At 41.0% G+C, this 21,959-nt stretch overlaps 1 long non-coding RNA gene and 1 other non-coding gene across 3 annotated transcripts; both read right to left on the minus strand.

The window, feature by feature from the left end:
• Positions 1-235: 235 nt before the first annotated feature.
• On the minus strand, positions 236-8,526 carry LOC114022200. Of its 2 annotated transcripts, XR_006290100.1 has the most exons (6): positions 8,378-8,526; positions 8,082-8,336; positions 6,805-6,876; positions 6,212-6,329; positions 3,123-5,646; positions 236-2,396 (listed from the first exon to the last, which is right to left on the minus strand). It is a non-coding gene; the product is annotated as an uncharacterized LOC114022200 (long non-coding RNA). The 2 variants fall into 2 exon arrangements; XR_005225181.2 differs by having other exon boundaries at positions 8,082-8,460.
• LOC114022204 lies at positions 6,501-6,618 on the minus strand. Its single transcript, XR_003566405.1, has one exon. It is a non-coding gene; the product is annotated as a small nucleolar RNA SNORA26 (small nucleolar RNA).
• Positions 8,527-21,959: the final 13,433 nt, after the last annotated feature.

A 21,959-nucleotide genomic window follows, 5' to 3' on the forward strand; every position in this document is an offset into this window, starting at 1 on the left:
ATGAAGAAAACTAACTGGTGGACTAATTAAAGTATTATTGTAAGGACTAAATCACAAACACCATAATATGCAGTATGTAGGGGTATACTTTCCTTTTGAAAGCATGCCTGTAGTTTTGTATATTACAGGTCTAAAAAAGACAGTTCACATTCATGCAACATTTATACATCTGTAGGAGGAACTGGAACATCCTTCTCAGTATGTTATAAAAGTTTAAAATTAAACAAACTGAATATATTATTTAAAATATTTTATTACTTTCATACAGTCATTAAAAAACAACACTAATGACAGACTTTAACCAGGACACCATACCTAAGCCAGCTCACATTTCAGGAAGTTTGTATCTGACTTTCTCAGCTCTGGCCATCTCTAATAAAAACAGGTTGAGCCCAGTTATGGAACTGAGTTGTCAATACAGTATTTGTCAGAGCCCCAAATTAAATGGTTGCCTGAATGGTTAGTCTGATAAATAAGTTGTTCAAAAGTTTTGTATTTTTTTTGTTGATCAAAAGACAATATTGAGTATACTGCCAGATTAAGCAAAAACCTCTGGCATGGATGAACTACCATTTAGGTCACCTCCTTTAAAAAGTTCTTTAATTGCCCCATATGTTTGCTGCAGAGATTACGAGCATTGTTAATCAGGCTAAAGAAATGTAATTTCTTAATTTACCCTTTTTGTTTTTGATCAATGGTTCTCAAACTGGTGGTAACAGCCACTGATTTAAAGAAAGTAGGCCAGATGACACAGTAGCTTTAATTCATTAATGGGCTGCCAGCACAAAAAACAAATGAATGGATGTTCAGCTATCATTTTCTCAATGTCTATTTGATTGACAATTAGCTCCTAAAACTGAACTTGGAGAAACACCTGCTAAATAAATTTCACAGCAATCTTGTATGTTCAGTCAATTCCACTCAAAGCAGGAGCTGATGCTTGAACAGTCAGTCAGGGCTAACCTAAATTTGCAGTCACCAACCAGATTCAAAACAGGAGACACGCAGAGTGCAGAGAAAACGGGGGGAGGGAGAGAAGCAGTAGCGATCTCAGGTGCACAAGCTATACATTCTAGCAAAGTCTACAAGATGTAAGAAAACACATATCAAGCTCAAATCTGCCATTAGTTACACCAGCGTAACTTTACTAAGTTCAGCTGAATTACTTCAAATTTATATCTGTGTGACTGATAATAGTATTCGGCTCTTTGTGATTTAGAGTAACTATTTTCCAGTGCCACCTGAGAATGTATGCCTTCCACCTCTCCTTTAGATCTCTTCCAGTGAACTTAGAGAAAAATGAAATTTTTTGTATTACCATAGTGCCTGCGAAAGTTTTTATAGATATATAAAATATAACTATATATATAAAAAAAAGTTTAAAAAGACACTATCCAGTTAGTCACTGGCACACTATACAGCTGGAAGGATCTGCCTGCAGAATCACAGCCTACGTAGTCCAACAGTTTTTATGCTTCCTCACTGACTGCATTTGCTCCAGCTTATTCCTGGATGCCAAGTCACAATATCCATGTAATATCATACTTTGTTGCTCTACATGTTAAAGTTGCCATACAAATATAATTAATCCCAATCAGTTAATCAGAGTGGGGGTTATAATTTTGTATTAATAGGAATAAGTCATTGACTCCTTTTGTTTGTGTAAATGTACCTAAAAATTAAACAAAGTCTGTTCATTCCATTATTTTTAATACAATATTTTTTGCAGCTTTCCATGAATCTCAATTACTCCAAAATTAAATGAGTAAATTGTCTAAGACACTGGATGTTCACTGAAGTCAGCTGTTTTTTCAATCAATTTGTATTATACTTTTAAACATCACCAATTCAAAACCACAATCTATGTACAGCACTTCTTACAAAATATAAACCATATGCATGTAACATAGAAAGGCCATTAACGGATTTCTCTCATAATTATATTAACGTATTGTAAAGTATTAATTTTCCAGAACACTAAAAGTGCTCACTGTATAATTGACATTTCTGTTTGATGTTTAAAATCTAAAACTATTTTGATTTTGTAGTAAAACCAATTTTACTGTAAAACTTGTCAACCATTCTAAAAGCTGTGCATTAAAAAACTCTAGTTTCCATGTAAACAAATATTGGCAGATATTTTCCATATATAGAAAGTGGCCAGTTTCATTTAACTTACATGTGCATTAGTTCCAAGAATAGTCAATACTCATTTGCACTGAAGACTTTGGAGCAATAAACTAAGTTGTGGGTGACTACATTCTCTGAACAATTGTTCTCTTGGTTACAAAGGAATATTTGTCTACTCTTATCTTTACAAACCCCTCTAGAAAGAGTATGTTCTGAAACAAAGGTTTTCCTTTTATCTGCAAAAAGAAAAGGAGGACTTGTGGAACCTTAGAGATTAACAAATTTATTTGAGCATACGCTTTTGTGAGCTACAGCTCACTTCATTGGATTACTATTCCTCTGCACACCCCTCTCATGCCACATCATCTGCATTTGACATTTGTAATTACTGAAAAGTTAAGAGTTAGCAAGTGGTAGAGTGGAGCTTACTGAGAAACACCTGCTACAAGTATTCCATTAGTGTATAGAAATTTGTACATTAGTGAAGTAACAATAAAGTCCTATAGCGAGAGCAAAAAAGGTTCAAAGGAGACAGATAACTGGGGGCGGAAAATGCTTTCACCACAGTAAAAGAATAAACATTTGTAAAAGGTGAAGACTCTGGTCTTGGTAGGTAAATAAAGAGAGAGGAATATGTTTTAAAATACTTGCATTTTAAGTCTATATACATTCAGTTATGGAGTTGGTATCTTAGAGTTTAACATTTAAAAGGCATTTTTTCCAAAGTCCAACTCTAACTACTTGCATGATTGTTGGATCTTATGCTAGAAGACATTAATTCAAGCTGGTAAAACCCAATATTACAAGATATTTTAGAGCTCCCTTTTTAGTTCTCATTATAGCCAGCAAAGGTAATCTATAGCACAATATGGCAGCGCTAGCTAATGTGCTGAATACTTACTCCAAAAGCTCCCAGCAGTACTGTAGGGAAGGGGTCTGGATTTTGGGCCCAAAAACTTAAAAATTAAGAAGAAAAGGAGTACTTGTGGCACCTTAGAGACTAACAAATTTATTTGAGCATAAACTTTTGTGAGCTACATCATCCAATGAAGCGAGCTATAGCTCACAAAAGCTTATGCTCAAATAAATTTGTTAGTCTCTAAGGTGCCACAAGTATCCCTTTTCTTTTTGCGAATACAGACTAACACGGCTGCTACTCTGAAACTTAAAAATTAAACTTATTTTTGAGCATTTAGGTCTTAATTCTCAAGTGTTACATTTTGGTGATTCTCCTACACTGCTTTCAACAATTTACATTTTTTCTAGTATGGTCTCCATCTACTAATGGTCCTTTCTCCTCCCCCCCAAATTTTTTTTGAAGTACTATTCAAGATTTGTCTTTTCTTTTTGCATATAACCTAGGATGTAATGTGGACATGAAAAGAAAATGCACTATGCCCTCATTAACAGTTTATTCATCAGGTGCACAGCCTCTTCTGAAACTCCATATAAGAAGCTAAAGTGGAACACGTGCCCAAAAGAAAAAATATATATAATCCAGCCAAGCCCTCCAAAACGGTACTGTGCACAACAAATCTGAGATGAATTTTTATGAACTGGCTTAATTAGTCATTGAAACAATTTATCTAAGGGATATGGTGGCTTCCCCATTCCTTTAAGTCAAGACTGCATATCTAAATGATGTGTTTGCTCTATAGCATGGGTTCTCAAACTGGGGATGGCGACCTCTCAAGGGGTCATGAGCTCTGTCTCCACTTCCAAACGCTGCTTTGGGTCCATCATTTATAATAGTGTTAAATATAAAAAATGTTTTTAATTTATAAGGGGAGGGAGTAGGGAAGGTCACACTGAGAGGCTTGCTTTGTGAAAGGGGCCACCAATACAAGTTTCAGAGTGGTAGCCGTGTTAGTCTGTATCAACAAAAACAAGGAGTATGTATGGCACCTTAGAGACTAACAAATTTATTTGGGCATAAGCTTTTGTAGGCTAAAATCCCACTTCATCAGATGCATGGAGTGGAAAAAATAGTAGGAAGATATATACACACAATATATGAAAAGATGGGAGTTGCCTTATCAAGTGGGGGCGGGGTCAGTTCTAACGAGACAATCCAATTACAGTGGGCTATCAACATGAGGAAAAAAATCACCTCTGTAGCAGTAGTCAGGGTGGCCTATTTCAAACTGCTGACAGGCAGGTGCAAGTAACAGTAGGGGGAGAATAGTTTTTCCTATGCCTGTGGGCCCTGTGCCTAGGAGCTGGACCTGCTGCAGGCCACTTCCAGGGCGCAGGAAGCCTGCCTTAGCACCCCCACTGCGCCGCTTACTGGAAGCCACCCAAGGTAAGCCCATGCCCCAATTCCCTGCCCCAGCCTTGAGCCCCTTCCTGCACCCCAAAGCCCTCACTCCCAGCTCCACTCAAGCCTGCACCCCTAGCCCAGAGCTCCCTCCCACAACCTGAACCCCTTATCCCAAGCTGTTGGTCATAGGTAAATGCCTGGTTATACTACTTTAGTTAACTCCGTGGACAATTGCAAGGCCATTAGATGAGTTTTGAGACTAAGGAAGACAATACAATAGCATGCTCCACCCCTTTCTTTATAGAGTGACAGAGTAGGCTTGTAACTCACTCCATGGCCTGCCACTACAAAGAACACAGGATTGAAGCACAGGTTATCTTCATTTGCCAATTGGAATAAGTGTAAGGACAGCACTTCACAAACATTTCTCTATTTTACTACGTAAATGTCTGTAGGAAACCACTCTCACGAAAACATTAAGGTGTCTTCAAGTTTTATGAAGACTGACTTTTCAAAAAAGGTGACTAAGGTTGGTGTCTTTCTACCCTAAAACAAAGGTTAATTTTAGTGTTAGGGTAAATTATGCTTTTTTGTAATTTGTTTTATATTTTGACTACACAGGGTTTCCCCAAGTCATTAATTGGTGGAATCTGCCCCACCTGATAAATTACTTCAGCTTCAATCTGTGGACCACAAGTGACCTGTTTGTCTCATTGTGTAAGTGGCCTATTGACTAGATTGTAACCCAGATATGCAAGGTGTAAGCAGAAATACTCATGCCTGAAAAGGTCCGAGTCATCTGCAATGAGATGCTGGGATAGGAACTGTATCTAATGTTTCAGGTTCATCCACTTCCTCCTCTTCATGCTTCAAATGCTCTGCTGCATTTGTATGCAAAAACGCCCAGGTACATTGTACTTCAAAATTCTTTATTAGTTGAATATAGTGTAAAAAATATTCCCCAAACACTAATTTTGTCTCAAAATCCCAGACAACTTATTCAAAGTAAATTCAAAGATGAATGACTTTTATTCCATTTCAGAACTGAAACATGAGCTGGGTCAAAAATTTAACCATGCAAACTGAAGTGATCAACTGTTGTTTAGAAAAACAGTAAGATAAGTAATGGCTAGAAAAGCACATTATACATTACTGATTTCATCCATAATCATTTAATTGTTGTCTGTAACCACCACCACACTTTCACCAAAGCAGGAGCTGCAAGTTTGAATCCCTTCTATTTTGTTCATTTTTCCCTGTGGAAGAAAAAAGTTTCATCACCAGCAAAATAATTCACAATTGCAATATATTTGTCATCATGCCTCCAGCTTTCCTCAGCCATTTCCAATTAAAGTGGAGGTCAGCTAAATCAATTTAAGCCAGGTTTCAATTTTGGGGTGTTCACACTAGGATTTAAACTATAGGTATGTTAAAATTGAGCCAAATAGCAAATCTAGCTGTAATGTAGACAAGGCCTTTTAGTGCTATGACAACATTCAGAGAGCCAAGAATGAAAGCCAAGCTACCAAGTTTATAGCTTACTTTATGCCAATAAATTGAATTGAGTAGTCATGTGACATGAATTATAGCTCTGAAATGAATTACACTGTCAGCTATTACTAGTAAACATTCATTGCAAAAGAAAGTTATGATGCAGAGGACTCCCAGACAATCTTACACTGAAATGTTTATTCTCTTGAGGCACAGTTAAGTTTCCATGAAAGGGTCTTGGAAAGTTGGCTAGGTACACAAATTTACTTCAACTGGTGACAAATATGTCCCCACCCACCTCAGTCTGATGCTCCTGTTTACATTACATACCTGAGAATTTGTCACTCCTTAGGGTAGTTTCACATTCAAGGAGATTCATGTTAGTGTCTTGCAAGTTCTATGAAGTACATCTAGGCACCTGATAATTGTAAATATATTCTGGAGGACTCTGAAACCAGGAAAAGCTTCATGTGATCACAAGTAATTCCCTAACACCATAAAGTAAAGCTAAGCATGGTAATCTGATGCTAGCACCCATGGTTCAAGTCAATGAACCTGAAGAAAACAGATACAATTTTATTCAAAAGGAATTGAAACACGTTAAATGGATTTCTCATGAGTTTGTTCCTCCCGACAGGATCCAGAGAAGAGTTTTAATCTCACCTCTGGGTTTTAGAGAGAATTACTATACCCCTCTGTGTTGGCCACTTAAAGCACAGTCTGCCTTAAGAGGGCAAAGCAAAAAAGGGGAAATTTTACTAATCATAAAATTCCTTTACCATATTATTCTCAACAAACTCACTGTAATTTAGTGTTGATTTGTAGGTATTTCATAAAAATTCCTACAATTTATCAGCCAACTATCTACCACAAAGTAACCATCAAGGCAAACTACTAACTTTCATTCAATTAGAATCCCTTACTTTCCAGCAGAGGAACTTCTTCATTCCTAAGAGGTGTCTTCATGAGCATTTCAGTCACATGTGACCATTTATCTGCACAATATTTTAAAGGACACATTACTATGTTATGTTTAAAACATTTAAAGTTCAACATTTTCGATAGATAAGCAATGTAAGTTCACTTTTTAAAATTAGTGATAACAGCCAGCCCTAATTTAGGTTTTATTCTATAGAATCCCTTGTATACAATCCAACTATTAATAATCAATTCAGATTCTAAAGCAAAAAGTCAATGGTTCAAGTTTAGGAAAGCAAATATTTGCTTTCCTAAACTGGTAGCCATTTAATCCATGGTCAGCCCTAGTAAGTTAAAAAAATCATAGCCATGTTTCTGCAATAGATTTCTTATTCTAAAGATAATTTTGTATTTAATTCATACTTAATGTGGCTATTAAATATCTAAAAAGTGAAAGTTCACCTTTCAAAACTTAGTAACTTTTCACTGTAATCATAGACACATATTGTAACAGCATACATGAGGTACTCAAGCAGTGTAACGATTAAAGCACATGGCAATAGTTACACAAGAATCAACATTGTTAAAGGTTTCAGGGACACTTTTAAACGGAGTAAAAAACCAAAAAACCCACCCAATATACAGCAGAAATGTTTTTTTTAGAAAAGGATCAATGGACAGCTTTACTGAAGAATTTATCCACCGTGTGATGGACAAGAACCAGTAAATGAAACGGGTTACAGCACTCAATTTTAATTGTCCACATGGAGAAAAAATGCCATGTGTTAAATGAACATTAATTGCGCAAGTTGCTTCCCCCCGTGATTTTCAAGTGTTTACAACACAGTAATTTAACGCAGGTTGAGCAGTTTATCAAAATGTTAATTTCAATGTGCCAGTGTCTCTGAAGTGAGACATAGGACTAGACTCCGTTAAAAAAAGATGTTAAACACTTTGCCATAACAGTTAGCTCCGCAGTTTCTGAAACGAATTGTTCAAGGAGCCAAGCGCAGGGCGAGATCAGTGGATGAAGATTTTTAGTTTGTTACGGTAATATCGCCAGCGTTTGCTAGGAGGAAGACCACGGCCCTGCTGGGCAGCACAGTCCCGCTAACAACGCCCAGCGCACAAGCCAGCCCCCCGCTTTCAGGGAGCGATCCGAGGCGCAGGACGCATCGGTCCGCCCGAGCCGGCCTGGGGTGGAGGCCTCTCGCCGCCAGCCCCGTCACCCGCCAGCCCCCCGCGGCAAGGCGCCGGCCCACGCGAGCCGGCCCGTCTCTACCTGCGCAGAGCTCGTCCTTTCTGCCACCGCGTCGGACGCGCTTCCGGAGCGGCCACCCGCAGAGCCAGCCTCACCCGGCTCCCGCATCCACCGGCGACCCGGGGCGGCGGGGCAGAGCCGGAGAGGCGCGCGCGAGTCCCCGGAGCGGCGTCCCCCGCCCCCACCGTGCGGAAGGGCCCCGCCAGGCTGGGGCGAGGAGCGCTCTGCCGCCGGCCCGGGCCCAGCTCCCCATGGAGGAGTCAGGCCGCACGGTCCCTGCTGCCCAGCCGGCGCGGCCCTCAGCGGGGCGGCAGGACCGAGGAGGCACCTCACCCAGCAGGACGGGAAGCGAGGACAGAGACCGAGCCCATGCCTCCTCAGAGCTTAAATACTGGCGGGCAGTTACCGCGAGATCTCGCACGCTCGTCCTCTCTCTGGTCGCTCCGCGCGTTGGGGGCGGGGCAACCAATAGGGGAACAGTCAGTGGCACGGGGAGACGCCGTCCACTAGTGCGCAACTATTGGTGGAGAGGAGGCACGTGACCTAAGCCAACCCGGCGAGTGTGGTCCTGCCCCCTCACCGCCCGACGCGAGTCTCGGCTGCTGGCTGAGCCTGAGCGGCCGACACCCGCGGGGGGCGGGGTTAGTTGGCGTCAGACTCATCGCCCCGCCCGGCAGCCGCTGCAGAGGGCGCGCGCGCGCAGACTCGGGACCCCCGGCAGTAACCGCCGAGCGGGGGGCTGGGCTAGGCCGTTAGCTGATGCTGCTCGGGGCTGGCTGCGGGCAGGGGCCGGGCCTCGGCCTGGGACGTACCAGATCATCAATGGCGTGACACAAACGTCGGGCGTTGGGGGATCGCCAGGGGCGGGAAAACAGGACTTCCCCCTTCTCCGCCGAGAGGGAGCTGGCAGCAAACAGCCCGAGGGTAGCCGCTGAGGAAGAGACCTCGGTGTGGGCACAGCTGCCGCCAGGCTCGCCCCTCAGCCTAGAGCAGGGGTTGTAAGAGCTCTGAAAACGAGCTGGGGATCGGTGTCTGTCAGTCTAATGACAGGTTTCAGAGTAGCAGCCCTGTTAGTCTGTATTCGCAAAAAGAAAAGGAGGACTTGTGGCACCTTAGAGACTAACCAATTTATTTGAGCATAAGCTTTTGTGAGCTACAGCTCACTTCATTGAATGCATCCGATGAAGTGAGCTGTAGCTCACGAAAGCTTATGCTCAAATAAATTCGTTAGTCGCTAAGGTGCCACAAGTCCTCCTTTTCTTTTTGTGGATACAGAGTAACACGGTTGCTACTCTGAAACCTTTCACCTTTAAGTCACTGATTTGAATCCAGCTGAATAGTACTGAAGGAAGTGATGCTGGTCAGCAGAGAAAAGTATTTTGAGGAGTCTGCAGCCATCCTGCAGTCCCTTGTGACTGAAGTTTTCACATCCACAATTGGTCAGGTCAGTCCATGGTGAGCTGTACTCGTGGATTTGCTGAAGCTGAGGTCTCACCCTATAACAGCCACAAATAACACTTTCTACCATCTCCGGTTAGCTAGGAGACTCCGTCTCATCCTGGAGAACAAGGATCTGGCCTCAGTTATTCATGCTGTCACTTCTCAGCTGGACTACCACAATGCAATAGATGCGGGCATGAAACCTTTAGCACTTAGAAAACTCAAATTTGCACAACTATGATTAGCACAAAATGCTGCAGTGCGTCTCTTCAGCAACACAGGCTACCATGAGCACATCACACCTCTACTCTCTACATGGGCTTCTCATAGAATTTTGAATCAACTTTAAGGACTCAGTCCTTATCTTCAAAGCACTCTGTGGCCTGGGCTCAGGATGCCTAAAAGGTTATTTAAAGCTCTGAGATGAAGACAGTTGAAAACTTTGTTCCTCTGGCACGAAGGAACAGTAACAAGTAAGGATATGATTTAGGCACAGAGGTCAGGGATTCCATAACGAACCTCCATGACTTCTTTGGCTTCAGCCCCCATTGCAGTGGCAGGGCTGGAGCTGTCAATGGCTGCAGCGGGGGCTGGAGTCCCCTGCAGGTGGTGGGGCTCGGGCTGTCAGTCCCATCCCCCCTGCAGGGCTTGGGCTTCAGTCCCATCCCCCTCAGGGAAGTCCCTCCCCTGTTATTTTTAGTAAAAGTCACGGACAGGTCGTGGGCTTCTGTGAATTTTTGTTTATTGCCCGTGACCTGTCCGTGACTTTTACTAAAAATAACTATGACAAAATCTTAACCTTAGTAATAAGAGTAAAGCTTATCTGTGGGAACAACCTTCTTCTGGGAATTAAGGACTATCATAAATTGCATCACTTTCTGCTCCATGTGCAAAGCACATTTCTTTGACCTTACCTTCTCTAATATAACACATAGAAACAGGTGTATTTTTAAAAAACCACTACCAAAACAAGAAACTCTACTCCACTGGGAGCACAAACAATGTGACAGATTTGCAGTCATGTAGCTTAATGCAGTACTGGAAGGCACTCAGATATTACAGTGATGGTATAAAAAGTTAGATAGATTAGAAAGTTACCCATATATGTCCTAATTGCTGACATGAAATGATGATTAGAAAGTGCTGCAGACTTTTATGTATTTAAAAAAAAGTCTTTCAGATGAGTTGGAACCACCAAGTTGTGCAAGAACTATGCCACTATTTGATATTATATTCATTATCTCCCTACTTCCTTACTTTGTCATGGTCATTTGTTACATCTTTTTTCAAATTAGGCCTAGTCTCGGCAGGTGCACCATGTGAGCAAACCTTATGCTCAGATAGATGACTGCAGGGATATATCCACATGGAATAATTTGTAGGACTGGGACATTCATTGTAGGAACCTTGTCTATTACATATGCGTTTATACAGTATCTAGCACAGGGGTGGGCAAACTACAGCCCGTGGGCCACATCTGGCCTGCCCGCCGAATTAATCCGGCCCTCGAGCTCCCGCTGGGGAGTGGAGCTGCAGCTGCTCCCGTGCTCCAGCCAGAGAGCAGGGTCGGGGACCGCTCCGTGCGTACACGCACTCCCAGGAGCAGCGGCATGTCCCTCATCCTGCTCCTCCTCCTCCTGCCCCAGCCCAGAGACCCCTGCTGCACCCTGAACACCTCATTTTTGGCCCCACCTCAGAGCCCTCACCCCCAGCCAGAGTCCTCACCCCCTCCTGCACCCCAACCCCAATTTCATGAGCATTCATGGCCCACCATACCATTTCCATACTTAGACGTGGCCCTTGGGCCAAAAAGTTTGCCCACCCTTGATCTAGCACAATGGGACCCTGATTTTGATTTGAACCCTTAGAGGCTACTGTAATAAAAAATGATTTCATGAATTTATATTACAATTTGCATGCAACTACAGGGTTATTTTAAAATCATGCTGAAAATAGATCAGGTTCCATTTACAGCCACATACTGTCAATATATCCCCTTAATTTTGTTTCCAGAAGTTATATTCCCTACAATTAGCATATACAGATTAGAGTAAAAAAAAATCTGGAGGAGGAGAAGAGGGCAAACAACATTAGTATTCAGAGTAGCAGCCGTGTTAGTCTGTATTCGCAAAAAGAAAAGGAGTACTTGTGGCACCTTAGAGACTAACCAATTTATTTGAGCATAAGCTTTCGTGAGCTACAACTCACTTCATCGGATGGCCTTTCCAGAGACAAACAGCATTTTGCAGTTTTGTTACAAACTTTAATTTTATGTTATTTTTGTTCGTTTGGTAAATTGCATATTTTAATGACTTTGAAGGGTTTGGCTCAGATTTTTGTGCAAAATGCCTGATAATTAGCACTTATAAAGCACATTTTGCATATCTAAGAAACAAACTTGTAAAATTCACCAGTGCTTTTTTTTGCTGAATAAACTACCTGGTGAAGAGACTGTTTTTGCAACAGTATGCAAGCTTCCACCTGGTAGAAGCCAGGGAATATTTTTAATTGAGTGGAGCACCACTAAAGATAAATATTATGTAAACAGATGAAGCGTAGTTCCATATGCAAAAGCTGCCTTGTTGTTATGTTTTGTACAAAATTACTAATTTACATAAGGAACAAAGATTTATGACATGTAATTAAGCAGAAAAGTAGAAGCAGGAGTAGGTATATTATGAGATAATCGCACCCCTAGGGTATTGCACCAAACTGATTGTAAAGGCTGTTCAAAACAGACTGTTTATTGAATAAACCTGATAACTGCTACTGCCATAAAAATATAAATCCACTTTATTGACTTAGCCAGGCCGGGTTATATTTGGCGTGAATATATTTCCATCTATTTCATTTTGTAATCTTTCATTTTTTTAAAAATCTTGTTATATTTTAACTACAAAAAACTAAGGTGCTTCGGCTTTGTTTTGTTTTCTTACTGAAATAGCAGTCTCAAAGGGAAAGAATAAAAAGAACATTTGTTTCAAAAGACTGTCAATACTTTCTCACTACAACCCAGTGTAATTTTAATGGCACCAGTTAACCAAGGTGGCCATGTTCGGAGATGAATTTGGGCCAATATTTCTAACAGTAGAGTTTAATTCTCTGTGCATCATATTCAGCTATAAGAGTTGGTGGTAAGACTTACTACTTTTTTGTAGCAATAGCTGGAGAGACAATGTAACACTAGCAGATAACCACCCTTTGCATCTGGGAAAATATCTATTCTCTTTTCAGACCCTTTAAGAAAGGCAGTTGAGATTAGAAACTGCCATAAAGTTGACCCTATCCTCCAATGGATTCCCGGCCTGCTCCATGGTGGACTAAATACCCAAAAACAATCTGTTGGAAACATCATGAAGAAAACATCATATATTTTTCCACCTGCTGTTTTTATATTAGCCTTTACTCAAATTCCCACTGACTTTAGGAGGACTAAAAACTGAGTAGTATGAGCTATATCATACCAATAATTTTTAAGTAGTCTTTCCCATTGAAATTAATGATGAAATGTACTTAAAAACTGATGGCATAATACAGCCCTGAATAAGAGGCAATAAAGGATTTGGTCCGATATTTATATAACATATAGGTTTATGTTTTGATTGTTTTAATTTGGACTAGTAAGAGACTATTAGATACTTCTCTATTTCAAGACAAAAATCTAGATTTGAGGACATAAGTGAATGGCTTGGGTTGCTGAAGTGTGCCTCTCCCACTTCCCTCAACTGATGCTCTGAGTGATAGGAGCCACACCCAACTGAGACCCCACTGACAGTGATGGTCCCTCTGACACAAATTTTATGAACATTAGTGGTAAAGTAATAGATGGATTTTGGAAAAATCTCACCCAGCAAAAAAAGTCAGCCTCCAATATAAATAACCTTTGTATTCCAAAGAATTCATCTTATGTATGTATTCTTAGTCCTTCTGGTACTTCAGTTAGTATACATATTTCCCCTCCTTCCAACAAACCCTGACTATTTTAACTGAAATTACATTGATGTTCTATACAAGATATGAAACCTGAAAACTTTAAAAAATCCAAACACACGTTCAGTATTGTTAGTGTAACGAGTCAATGTCCACTTTCTCTTACTCTTAAATTTGTAAATATTGTACATGATTTTGGCTGCTAACTCCTAATGAATGCTCTTTTAACAGCTTAAAAACAAATCCTTTAGTATGAAAGGGCTAATTTTGCTTCTTGTTTAGCACGTTTTTAGCAGCTGACCCATTTCTGAACCATGTTTTGTTGTAATAAAAATTAAAAAAAATCCTTCAGTAGAAGATTCAAATATTTCTAGAGGAGTGGTTTTCAACCTTTGGTCCACAGACCACTGGGGGTCTGCAGACTATGTCCAAGGGGTCCACAAAAGGTTGTCATTACCATAGAACAGTGGTTTTCAACCTGTAGTCTGCGGACCCCTGGGGTTCTGCAGACTCTGTCTGAGATTTCCAAAGGTTGAAAACCACTGTTCTAGAGGATAAGGATAATCTTGTGATTGTAGCACAGGATGAAATCTGGGTTCTTTTCCTGCCGTCATCACAGACTTTCCTGTAAGAAGAAAAGGAGGACTTGTGGCACCTTAGAGACTAACCAATTTATTTGAGCATAAGCTTTCAAATAAATTGGTTAGTCTCTAAGGTGCCACAAGTCCTCCTTTTCTTTTTGCGAATACAGACTAATACGGCTGTTACTCTGAAACCAGACTTTCCTGTGTGATCGTGGGCAAGTCACTAATCTCTCTGTTCCACACTTTCCCTTGTTGTAAAATAGACTAATACTTGGTACACATGGGTGTTGTGAGATTAATGTAATGTTTGTAAAACACACCTTTCAAATGTCATCTGGAGAGTGTTACATAAGTCCAAAGCATTGTTAGCCCGGTGGGATATTTGCTATTGGCATTTATTTTTATACAGAAAAGAGGCTTCAAGTAGCATTTTTGTTAGTAGTTTTGTAGCCAAATGACCAAGATTGATCTAAAGGAAATGCAGAGGTTCATAAATTATGTAAGCACTATTGGGTTATAAATAGTTCTTTGTTTTACTACAGAAAGGAAACACAGCTAGTTTTTCATTATGAAGAGATAGAGCAGTTTGCACTTTGATTTTTAATACAGTGGAAACAATTGTTCATTGTTCTTTATTTGTACTGTTCCGAAACTGTTAAGAACTAGTTTTGGCTGCTTTTCACATCATTTTTTTATCATTAAAAAGCCACAAGAATAATTTTTTCTAGATCTGCCAGAAAAACACCATTCTAACGACTATATTGTCTTGCTTTTTTCTTGTTTAAAATTATCTCTAGCTGAAAAGCAATAAAGTCAGTGATACCCTGCAACTAAAGTGGAGCAAGAGCATCTGCACTATTCTTTTATTTTCTTAAATCCACCAATAAATAAATAAATACCCTACACTCTGAAACGAGTGTGGGGTGAAATGTCTGTTTAAAATCTTTGAGATAGTCAACTGAATGACAATTCTCTCTGAATCATATTCCAGATGTTGCTATTTATTTTTCTGCTTATATCCTGTCCATAGGACTCTCTTTGATGTCACTGCAAGTTTGGTGCACAGAATGATTATACAATATCTGATAGAGATCTGCACTGCAGATAACAATATGCCTTGTAGGTTAGAAAGGGGAATTTGATTGGAAGCCTTGGTTTGAGAGGAATTTACAGATATAACGAGGACTTCCATTTTGTGGTATCACTTCTTAGTAAACGATAAACATTTCACTCATTCCTTTCACAGTCCTGCCACCCCATGATTTTTTCTCTGGTACCAACTACAGTCATATAAATGGTTTTTAGATGATCTTTTCATCTTTCATTCAAGCCTTCTGCTCCCTCACCCCATTATTTCTGTTATATAAAGTTTTAAAGGTTGATTTCTTTCATGTTTCTTGCTTTACCTTCAGATAAAACTGGCCCTATCTCAATATAGTATCTTTTATTTTGAAATGTTTCATATTAATTTCCATCTTAATTCCTGTTCCTGAAAAGCACCCCTCACCTGAACAATTCTGATTGGGAGAAACATGAGGCAGGCTTTGGATTTTTCTTTTGAATGTTAAAAGCTAAATCAAGAGTTGTGGAATGCTGTTATTCAGCTTTGTGGTTTTGCTTTGTTTTTTTAAAGCAGCTGTCAAGAACTGTAACATTCAAAAACCAGTCGGAGAACACAAACCTCCCTGGACACTCAATTATAGACCTAAATGTCGCAATTCTTCAACAAAAAAACTTCAGAAACAGACTCCAATGAGAAACTGCAGACCTGGAATTAATTTGCAAACTGGACACCATTAAATTAGGCTTGAATAAAGACTGGGAGTGGATGAGTCATTACCAGAGGTGAAAGTAAGCCGGTACACTCCGGTACGGCGTACCGGCAAGAGCCAGTGCACCGTACTGGAGCAGCCCGGCTTCCCCAGGGGGCAATTTAAAGGGCCTGTGGCTGGAGCCCCAGTGGCTGGAGCCCCAGGCCCTTTAAATTGCCTCCAGAGCCCCACTGCTGGAACCCTGGGGTAGCGGCTGTGGGGCTCCGGCGGCTATTTAAAGGGCCCAGGGCTCCCCTGCTTCTACCGCCCCGGCCCTTTAAATAGCCGCTGGAGCCCCGCCGCCGCTACTCCAGGGCTCCGGGGGCTATTTAAAGGACTGGGGCAGTAGAAGCAGGGGAGCCACAGGCCCTTTAAATAGCCCCCAGAGCCCTGGGGTAGCAGGGGCTATTTAAAGGACTGGGGCTCCAGCTGCCTCTGCCACCCCAGTCCTTTAAATAGCCGCTGGAGCCCCGCCGCTTCCCCAGGCCTCCGACGGCTAATTAAAGGACCGGGGCAGTAGAAGCAGGGGCGCCCCAGGCCCTTTAAATAGCCCCCGGAACGCCGGGGGGCTGCTGCTGCTACCCCGGTGGGGGAGGAGCAGGAAGAGAAGGGGGGAGGGGCACTTACCTTACAGGGTGGGCTGGGGCTGGCTCTGACTCCCCCTCAACCCCGCCCCTTCCTCCCTAGGCCCTGCCCCTTGCGGGGGCCAGAGCTGGCCCCAGCGTACCGGTAAGTCACTCAACTTACTTTCACCCCTGGTCATTACACAAACTAAAAACTATTTCCCCAAGCTAACTTTTCCCCTACTGTTACTTACACCTTCCTGTCAACTGTTTGAAATGGACCATCCTGATGATCACTACAAAAGTTTTTTTTCTCCTGCTGATAATAGCCCTTAATTGATTAGTCTAGTTAGAGTTGGTATGGCAACAGCCATTTTTTCATGTTCTCTGTATATATATATCTTCCTAGTGTATTTTCCACTGCATGCATCTGATGAAGTGGGTTTTAGCCCATGAAAGCTTATGCCCAAATACATTTGTTAGTCTCTAAGGTGCCACAAGGACTCCTCGTTCTTTTTGCTGATACAGACTAACACAGCTACCACTCTGAAACCTAAGCTCAATGTGACTGTAATTGCACAGGTATCTAGTAGTTTCTGTTTTTAAAGACATTTCATTCTATCTGGGCTGTATGTTTGTGGCAATCAGCACTTTATTTGCATGTGTGTGTGTGTAATAGGGTGCACCTTTGCGCCTGTCATCTTGCCCCACAGAAACTGCACAGACTCCACTGATTGTGCATTCACAGTACCACTTATTTGAGTTCCCTCCACCAACGCCACTACAGTCCCCACACAACAGTCTATTTAATTTAGCCTATGTACTTTTGGCCCACACATCAGGAGCTGAGATAAGCAGAAGTCTCTTCCCGGAGGCCTTTGAGACTAGCTAGCCCTGTTCCTCTCACCCAACACTCCCTTCCTGTGTCTCTTTATCCTTCTGAGCAGATGGGCTAATTGGTTCTGTCTCACCCTGCTTTCAAGCCTGACTATCTAATTACCTCAATCAGCTTGGGGGAAAAGGGGGTTGGGGAAGGAAGGCATGGCCAAAGCATAGAGCATACAAATGATCCTGGGCTGCTGAAATGACCCCTATGTAGCTAGTATGTATTAGAACTTCTCACTGGCTGCTCTAATGTGAGTTGGAGGCTAACTCAGGCTTCAACTGCCCTAGGATTGAGGTGTGGGTTGTAGAATGCTACCTCTGCTTCTCCTCCACTTCCCCTTAGCTGTGCCAAGCAGAGCCTGGTGCAACTGAGAATCCAGCCCTCAAAGTTTAATGGACTTCAAGACATGGGGCCAAATTCATCAGTAGTGTAACTCCATGAGTCAATGGAATTACACTTAAGATGAATTTGTTTCAGTGTTTCTTTATGTGACGTTCTTTATGAGGTTAATTTAGTGCTTGTGGAAGAAGGTGGCCTGAAAACCTTGGCTCTTTATCCACAGAGTGGACATTAGAAGTGCAGGTTTCCTCACGCTGCCCTTCGAAATGTAAATCCACCATGATTTGGAATGACTAATTCAAGATACCATGGATAAAATGGTAGTTCTGTCTCCACAATTACTCAATCCTTGGCCTAGGCTAAGACTGACAATTTATGCCAGTTTTGATGGTGACGTTTGTAATGTGGGCACCTGTCCACTAGAAACTGGACTAAGGCCAGCAACTTATTTTACCTAGGCCACCTAATGGCATTTTGATGGTAAGATTTAATTTTTCAGTCACTATTGACTGGTGTCAGATTTTAATTAATGATCTAAGGCCTGATCTTGCTATGCTTGAAGTCATTACTCTGGAAAAACTCCTTTTGACTTCAGAATGTTTTGCCTAAGCAAGGTCTGCCGGGTTCAGGCCTCTACAGATTGAAGGTGCTATACTCCAGTATCAAGCTGTGGTCGAAAAGGCACCCTAGTGCAAATCTGCCATACTTAATTTCCTGATTTTTATTTCTTTATCATTGAGAATGAGGGCATAGGGAAAACATGTCCTCACATCTGCATAGTGATGTTTGCAATGTATGGTTTCTTTTTTAAAGTTCTCTTTCTTCATTTGAACCACTCCCTCGACAGAGAGGAGGAACAATAAGATGGCAATACGTTTCTGGTGATCGTTTATACAATGTGCGTTAATTAAAAAAATGGAGAGGAAGGCAATGAGAGTTAAAGCCCAAGATGTGGAGTCTGTATAACTGAATTCCATTCTTGCTTCTCCTACAGACTTAATGTGCGGACTTAGGCAAGTAATTTAACATCCTGTACCTGTTATCTCATCTGCAAAGTTGTTATACCAGTGCTAATCTCCCTCACAGAGTGTTGTGAGCCTTAATTTATTGATGCTTGTAAAGTGATCTGAGATCCTTGGATAGAAGGTGCTATAAAGTATGTGAGCCTGTATATTAATCTTCATTTATATCTATCTATCTATATCTATATAAATATGAATGTGTATATACATACATGCTCACCAAATGTTAATATTTGTAAAGCTAAATGTTATACTTATAGTACAATGAATGTATAATTATTAGGGGTGTCAAGAAATTTTAAAAATTAATCTCGATAAATCGCATTATTCAAAAAATTAATCATGATTAATTGCACTGTTAAACAATAATATAATACCATTTATTTAAATATTTTTTGATGTTTTCTACATTTTAAAATATATTGATTTCAGTTACAACACAGAACACAGTGTACAGTGCTCACTTTATATTTATTTTTGATTTCAAATATTTGTTCTATAAAAAACAAAAGAAATGGTATTTTTCAATTCACCTCATACAAGTACTGTAATACAATCTCTTTATTATGAAAGTTGAACTTTCAGATATAAGAACATAAGAATGGCCCTGCTGGGTCAGACCAAAGGTCCATCTAGCCCAGTATCCTGTCTTCCGACAATGGCCAGTGCCAGGTGCCCCAGAGGGAATGAACAGAACAGGTAATCATTAAGTGATCCATCCCCTGTCGCTCATTCCCAGCTTCTGGCAAACAGAGGCTAGGGACACCATTCCTGCCCATTCTGGCTAACAGCCATTGATGGACCTATCCTCCATGAATTTATATAGTTCTTTTTTGAACCCTGTTATGGTCATGGCCTTCACAACATCCTCTGGCAAAGAGTTCCACAGGTTGACAGTGCATTGTATATAGAATTATGTACAAAAACATATAGAATTATGTAGAAAAAATAACTGCATTCAAAAATAAAACAATGTAAAACGTTAGAGCTTACAAGTCCACTCAGTCCTACTTCTTGTTCAGTCAATCACTCAAACAAGTTTGTTTACATTTGCAGGAGATAATGCTGCCTGCCTCTTGTTTACAATGTCACCTGAAACTGAGAACAGGTGTTCACATGGCATTGTTGTAGCCCGCATTGCAAGATATTTATGTGCCAGATGGGTTAAAGATTTATATGTCCCTTCATGCTTCAACCACCATTCTAGAGGACATGCATTCATGCTAATGAGGGGCTCTGCTCGATAATGATCCAAAGCAGTGCAGACCGATGCATGTTCACTTTCATCATCTGAGTCAGATGCCACCAGCAGAAGGCTGATTTTCTTTTTTGGTGGTTTGGGTTCTGTAGTTTCCGAATTGGAGTGTTGCTCTTTTAAGACTTCTGAAAGCATGCTCCACACCTCATCCCTCTCAGATTTTGGAAGGCACTTCAGATTTGTAAACCTTGGGTCGAGTGCTGTAGCTATCTTTAGAAATCTCACATTGGTACCTTCTTTGAATTTTGTCCTATCTGCAATGAAAGTGTTCTTAAAACGAACGACCGGTGCTGGGACATCATCTGAGACTGCTGTAACATGAAATATATGGCAGAATGTGGGTAAAACAGAGTAGGAGACATACTATCCTCCCTCAAGGAGTTCAGTCACAAATTTAATTAATGCATTATTTTTTTAATGAGCGTCATAAGAATGGAAGCATGTCCTCTGGAATGGTGGCTGAAGCATGAAGGGGTATACGGATGTTTAGCATATCTGGCACGTAAATACCTTGCAATGCCAGCTACAAAAGTGCCATGTGAATGCCTGTTCTTACTTTCAAGGTTACCTTTTAAGGAAGAAGCTGGCAGAATTATCTCCCATAAATGTAAACAAACTTGTTTGTCTTAGTGATTGGCTGAACAAGAAGGAGGACTGAGTGGACTTGTAGGCTCTAAAGTTTTACATTGTTTTGTTTTTGAGTGCAGTTACATAACAAAAAAATCTACATTTGTATGTTGCACTTTCACGATAAAGAGATTGGATTATGGTATTGTATGAGGTGAACTGAAAAATACTATTTCTTTTGTTTATCACTTTTACAGTGCAAATATCTGCAATAAAAATAATAATATAAAGTAGACACTGCACACTTTGCATTCTGTGTTGCAACTGAAATCAATATATTTTAAAATGTAGAAAACATCCAAAAATATTTAATAAATTTCAACTGGTATTCTATTGTTTAACAGTGTGATTAAAACTGCGATTAATATTTTTGCATTGATGGAATAAATTAACTGCGATTGACAACCCTAATAATTATTATTATACATCTATATATTGCAATCTGTACATTTGCCCCCTAAGCCTTCAAAACATTGGTACATATTACTGTATTTCACACAAATATCTGTGGACTGTATAGGTCAGCTAAGTAGGCACGGATTGTATTTTCTAAATAGACAACTAATCTAATTCTCAATTATGGACAATCTCCACTCTTTGATATATTTTGCTTTCCACAAGCAAATCTCTGTACAACTTCTCATGAGTGATGTACCCAAGTATTGAGATTATAATATCTAAACTGTATAGTTAAATCTAGTCACCTAAAATTTGGGTTGTTGCTGATTATGTACGCTATGTATTGTATGACTTTTAAAAACTAACTTTATATTTGTGGATAATCTGAGCACTATACCCAGATGTACAGACACTTTTCCCAACCTATGTATTACATATATATTTTTTAACATTAGCTTTAATAAAATTTGTATTTCTCTTAGCACACATCACAAACAACTCAACTGAAGCAGCAAATAAATCTAAAAGCAAACGACCTTTCCCAGCTAACACCCCTCGGCAGCTCTGCCTTGTGCTTTTATGTTGTTACATCATAGACGCAAATGGGGACTGGGGCGCACTTCCCCTTCCTGGGGCTGCCAGCCAGATCCTTTCGTCCCTTTCAATTCAGCGGGAATTTCCTTTTGCACTTGTCAGAACTAGAGGATCTGGGCGGGGCGCTGGAACAATGTGTATAGTTGGAGTGCTCTGCGCCATTGAACCAAACTGTAAATCCTGTATGTAATGGACACCCCTTCAAGTCAGGGGGTGCTGCAGCACCTCCCGCACCCCACCCCTACTTCCAGCAGCTACGGATCTGGGCCCAGGTCCCCTTCAGCCTGGGGAGTGCAGAACGCCCGGAAGCCCCGCCTGAGCCGCGGGGAGCGAGGAGGGAGCGATCGCCTTCCCCGCCCATGCACCGCATTGGCTGCTGCACCAGCCGCCTCCGCGGGACGCGCTCTGCCGGTTGGTGCCGGGGCGCGCCAATTACCAGCGCCGAC

This window comes from Chelonia mydas, chromosome 4 (genome assembly GCF_015237465.2).
Source record: "Chelonia mydas isolate rCheMyd1 chromosome 4, rCheMyd1.pri.v2, whole genome shotgun sequence".
NCBI lineage: Eukaryota > Metazoa > Chordata > Testudines > Cheloniidae > Chelonia > Chelonia mydas.